Raw genomic sequence first — 6,373 nt, 5'->3', positions numbered from 1 at the left:
TCTCCTCAAATCTGAGAGAGAGTAAAAAACCACGGCCGCCCAAGGAGAAATCTTATTACTCTTATCCAACAGTTACAAGATGGGGAAAGAAAAACGAGAATATAAACAAGGCAAGGACGACAACCCTAACCCTAACCAAATCGAGTCTGACCCGCGCCGGGGGGAGCCCCCAGACCGCCCCTTCCTGCAAGGGCAAAAACAATGAATCAGGCTCCACAACTCATCAAAACAAATATCTAAACATCATGGTGGGAAATTGCCATGTTGGCACAAGTGAGCACTAGTTTTTTTTTCCACCACCTTCCACTTTCATATGAAAAACCCGTCATACCCCCCCCCCTTTCATATGAAAGAACTTTCAAAGAAAAACCATGCTGGTCCTTTTAGAAAGTCATCCTACTTTCCATGAAAGGGTGTTCCCTTCTATTGTAATGAAACAAACATGCCCTAAAAGGTTATGTTTTCTTGTTTTTGTTTTATCTGTCCAAGGCAATACACGATCCACACACTTTGCACAACTTCAAATGGCAACCTATGCAGGTCTCTTGGTTAGCATTTGGGTACTGTTTTACCATAGAAAGCCATGTTGTCAGTATCGGTGCTTATCATCCTGTATCGGCCGATACCTATCGTATCGCTAGAAAATCGATACGTGCGATACTGGCCTGATCAGCTATTTTTTTAATAAATGTAAAAAAATGGCTTTAAATTTTTTTTAATATTAATATAATGGTTTAAAAACGTGTGACGTTCAGATTGACACATATATTTTTTTATTAATTTTTCTCCGATTAGGAACAATAAAATTGAGTATTGGTATCGGTCGACACACCTGACTCGTTGGCCAAAAGATACAGGTCCGATTCCGATACTGAACATCGATAGAAAGCTCAAGTCAGTTTCACTCATCCCCCATGTCATCCCTATCATCATACCCAATATAGGTTCTCATTAACCTAAGTCGTTTTGATCAAATCTGACCCCATAGATAGATTCAACATGGTAAATTTGATAGGAATTGACCCTTTGATTGCATTTTGTTGACAAAAATATATGATTTTAAATACAAATTTGGCATTTTTACACCTATTGATTTTTGAACTGCTAAAAAAATCCTGCACACAGGTCTGATTCTGGTGATTCAAACCGGTATTCACTAAATGGACCATGGAGATCACATCTACGGGTTCAGACTTTATCAGGAACAATCGGCAAACAATAAGATCCAAAGATGAGCTATGACCACCATGGGGATGAGTACTGTAACCGAATTGTAGAAAGCCAAGGCCAAGGATTTATTTATGTTCTTCACACACCTGATTTAAAAGGAAACACCTTCCAAGTTGCAATTATACAAATTAAAAACGACCTTGGTTTTGATCGTTTTTATTACCAAGGATACCCCTGTTGGAAACATAAGCCGGGTGCTCCTTGTGGGCATAGAACAATCAACAATGTCAACGGCTATCAAGTAAGCCAAAATTGAGGGGCAGTACTTAGTGTTAATAAATAAAACAGAAAGACATGGTCTTCCATTTCCTTGACCAAGTAGTCTTGTTTAAAACACAAAAACAAAGTGTAGAGTGAAGGACCACAAAGGCTTAAGGCGTTCAAGTTGAAGGATGTTAAGAGTTTGATAGTTGAGATTTGTGCCTTTTGCAACGAGGGCAAAGCCATAGGGTTTTATGTCATGGCAGCCATAGCTTGGTATGATTTTCTAGTGTGGCAGGTCTCCTGACCCAACACCAACGGGTCAATGCACGTCTCATTGTGGTGGGACGTTGCAGGTTCAAACCCCAGTGGTACGCTTGAATAATAACCGATGGGGGGTCTGCCTAACCTCAGCTTGCCTTTCAAAAAAAAGAAGAAAAAAGGTCTCCTGACCCAACATAAGCTTTTCAGTGTAATAAATCAAAAACCAAAGGTGCTGAGTGGTGAAATTAGCTGTAGCACCAGTGGCACCAAAAGAGAGATTGAGGGAGTGACCTTTCCATGCAAAAAATCCACATAGAACGTCATACACCTCCCCAATAAGGGATTTTTAAATCTACAAGTTGAAACCTATATTTTATCAAGGAAGATTATTAAAGGGGAGTCTTTCCAAGCAAAATCTGACCAAGACTGGAGGATGTCACACATACCACCTCATCAAAGTATTTGGTATCCTACAAGTTAAAATATTTTGTTGGGAAAGCAGAAGAGAGAAACCCTCCCCCCCCTAAGAATCAAGTTAGATCGATGTTGAGAGAGAGAGAGAGAGAGAGAGAGAGAGAGAGAGAGAGAGAGAGAGGTCTTTGCAAAGAAAGAAAAACTAAAAAAAAATTCCTGTTCCTCATGAAGAAAAGGTAATTAAATGGGTAGATTTCTGTCTTGGCAAACAAGAAAAAAAAAGCAGGTGTTTATCTTATGTCTCTAGGTCCAAGACCATGACAAGCAAGGAAACTCAATTAAGGAAGCAAAACCTAACTAATTTGAGAAAAAAATAGGGCAGCCTTTCTTGTAGGTTACGTGAGGTATAGTCCTTTTACTGGTAGAGGTAGAGGTAGAGGTAGGAGGTTTGTTAAAAGGGTAGCTTGTAAATGTGGCAAAATGATGTAAGCTCAGACGCCACAGGGCAAGAGGGACTTGAAAACTTCCCTTTAATTCTTTTTTTTATCTTTGTTGACCTTTTAACAAAATGCTGATGTGAATGCGGGAAATGTGTCAAAGAAAATTCATTGGGTAAATAATGTAGGATGCTTCAACTGTGGTCATGAACTACCATAACTTATAGCGTTACACACCTGATTTACATAGATCTAATCTTCAACAGCAAAATCTAAACTTTTGGATTATGCTTATCATGTCCAATTTACTATAAAGTTGACTCAAATATGATATTTTATACCATTTTTAAACCACCCTTGACTTTATGAACTGTAGGCTACATATCTTTGATTGTCTCAAAAATCATATCTTGTGTTGTATCATACACGATAAAATTTCCTAATATAGTAAATAAACAACATCAAATAAACAATATGATTAGATTTAACATTTGTGATATTATGAGACATAACCATCATATATTTTCTCAACAATGTTTTCTGTTATGCAAGATTTGGCACAAACCATTGAGTACCCATTGTGAAGATATTACAAATTGCCCCAATTAACTAGTGGCGACCTTTACTGCCAAGATTATTTTATAAGCTTCTTTTTTTTTTGAAAGGCAAGCTGGGGTCTCTGTAATAAATATAGCGAGATTTATAAAAATTCTTGCGATAATATCGTGAGAAATTGCCTGAAAGTTTAAAACAGAAATTTCTCGCGAGATTTTCAACCTGTAACAAATATCACGATATTTGTGGTTTTAGCAGATATTTATCGTGAAAACCTTTGAGATTTTTATTTTTAAATGTGTTTTATTTATATTTTCTTATAAAAATTATTTTTTAATAATTTTCATTTATTTTTTATTGTCGAGATTTTGCAGGAAAAAATGCGAGATTTATGAAAAATTTCAAAATCTCCTGAGTTTTTTGACTGTCGAGATTTTGCCGTTTTTAACTTTTGTCACTATGGCTGGGGTTAGGCAGACCCCTACCAGTTATACAACTATATATACCATTGGGTTTTGAACCTGCAACGTCCCAACACACGACAAGCGCAGCCCATGGTGGTAAAAAAAAGAAGAAGATTATTTCATAAGCTTCTGTTATCAGAAGATAACAACTGTTTTGTGCCTATCAAAATAAAAGATAACTGTTTTGCTTAGTTTACAATGCAGCCTCAGTTCTAGTGCAACTGTGTGGCCAAGGGGAATAAGAATAGCAACATTTCTCAAAACCATCTTGTGGACTGACTGACATGGACCAATACTGTCTAGGTCTGAGTTGTAAGAACCTGCACCAAATGAGACGAAGGTTTTAATTAAGATCCTGAACCAGTCCAACTTATCGGTGAATTGAACCAAATGTATGTTTCGGCAGAGCAGATATCCAGTGATCGGGCTCAAGTACTTTAAAAAGGCCACACAAAACACAGAAAATCCTGTATGAAAAATCGACATACAGGCAGTGATTTTCCGTTTTGTGCGGCCGGCCGGACCGTTCAAACATGCCTCTTGTTTGGGAAATCATGCATAAAGCATCTAAACTTTAAAATTCATGAACTTGGTCACCTTTGCCTTTTGGAAACAAACTTGCAGCCAGCATGCAATGATGGCCCATAAGGGTTTCACTCATGTGGTAAGGGGACCTGGTCTTTGTACACAAACGGGCTTGCGAGTCGAGTGAGTGAGGTGGTTTTCTCCAATTATATAAAAAAGAAGAAGCATGAAATGAAGGCCATTCCTATAATTCCAATCAAGAGAAGGTTAACTGTGATCACAAGTAAAAGATTCTTGTTGACGTCTTCTGACCCATCAAAAGATTACCCAAATAAATCAAAGCTTTTATTTGAAAAATGAATGAGGACTTGATTAACAAACAGTGCACCATTAAAATACAAACACCCAGCCGCGTTACAGGATCACAGATAATTTAATTTGCCAATTCTCTCATAAATAATCATCCATAGGCATAGCAAATTGTACCACAACCCTTCTAGAATAATTAAATTAGTCAAGCCATCCTTCATAAAATGACTAGATGGTGTCACATTTAGAAATTCCTGAGGATTAGGACCTTAATTAATTATTAGTTCCTATCTGTCTCCCTATGCTACATTCTCATGCACATACCTTGACAGAAAGAAGCGTATCTATTTGGTGTCCTAATTTTTTAGTGCTTAACGGAAACTATATTATATATAAGCCATAGTTTGATTCTCTACGTACTATCTTGAAATTCATCACTATAATATCAAAGTTCACATTTTGGCAAGTTGCAAGTTTTTTTTTTTTTTATGGGCCTTATTCTCTCTACCACACAAAGGCAAGGTCTGCTTTGATGGGATGGTAGGGAATAACATACGTCAGAGGGAAAGAAGGTGCCTGGCTCAGGTTAGACCTAACCTGGTGTGGATCGTTGAACGTTGGGAGCACCACTTCTGGTTTGGTCACCACTCCAAACACACAGATTGAGACAGTTTTTTGTATTGTAGTGGCATATCAATCATATAAGACTCAACCTTATTGGATGTTTTGGTTAAAAAAAAAAGCTTAATTATAGTCAAAATTTTGTTTGTTAAGATAACAGTTTAGTTATTTCACCTGGAATCCCTAGCTGGCTTGAGCCGAACATAGAAATTAATTGGCTCTGCCACCACTTAAGCTTTCACAAAAATGAGATTGATGATGATAGACATAAAAAAAAGAAAAAGAAAAAGAAAAAGAAAAAGAAAAAGAAAAATATTGATGATGATCGGCTCCAAGAAATCGCCATTGGTCAAAGACCAACTTGACTTGACTTGATCCCGAATTGTTAGTGTTTAACAGCTCGACCTGATCGAGGCTTAATTTGGGCTACATGTTTCAAATCATAGACACAAATATCATTCTTGGGAGAATATTATTGAGGGAAAATTAATCTCATGATATTTTGGAAAAAGGAGTTTTTCTCGGTAAAGTCTCAGAAAAATATTGGTGTATATACATACATAAAATATATAAAAAATGATAATGAAAACCTAAATGCTATAAAAGCTAGGGAAAAGTGCTTTTATCATGTTATTATCGGGTTAAAAATGTTATTTCAAAATGAATGATATGGTGAAAATATCGGGGTTTTAGGCTATAGTACCACTGTTTGAAATAGTATAATAAAATTGTGATATTTTCAAAATATTGTCAATATTTGTGACTGTTTCAAACTCCACGAACAAATAATTGGCATTGGGTTCAAGCTAGCTCATGCCCACAAGGGACAACTTATGTATGAATCGAATATATAAGTGGAACCATTTGTGCCTAGCTACAATTTCCAAGCAGGTCATGACTTGAACCAAATGGACCAACTTGCATCTCAGAGTGATTAGGGATGGCAGTGGACTGGGGGAAAATGGGCCCCGCCCCGCTTCGCCCCTTTTGAACTGGGGATGAAGGGCATAAAATGGGGATGAAGGTTAAAATCCATCCCCGTGCATGGATGGACTTACGCTTTTTCCCACCCCGCCCCGTCCCCGTCTCGATCCCCGCCTTGCCCCGCCCCACCCCATCCCCAATCCTTCTAAGGGATGACAATAGATTGAGGAAAAATGGGGCCCACCCCGCCTCGCCCCTGTTTGGACCGGGGATGGAGGACATGAAACGGGGATGGAGGCAGGTGTGGAGGTTAAAATCCACCTCCCTGCGGGGATGGAGGTTCGGGTTTTGAGATGGGGCGGGGGTGGAGACCTTCTCCCCCGCCTCTGCCCCGGTCCATTGCCATCCCTAAGAGTGATCGAAGACCAG

The sequence above is a fragment of the Nuphar pumila genome, chromosome 11, assembly GCF_984573655.1.
Source record: "Nuphar pumila chromosome 11, dmNupPumi1.hap1.1, whole genome shotgun sequence".
Classification (NCBI taxonomy): Eukaryota; Viridiplantae; Streptophyta; class Magnoliopsida; order Nymphaeales; family Nymphaeaceae; genus Nuphar; species Nuphar pumila.
The sequence above is the reverse complement of the archived record's forward strand: the minus strand, read 5'-3'. Positions refer to the sequence as shown.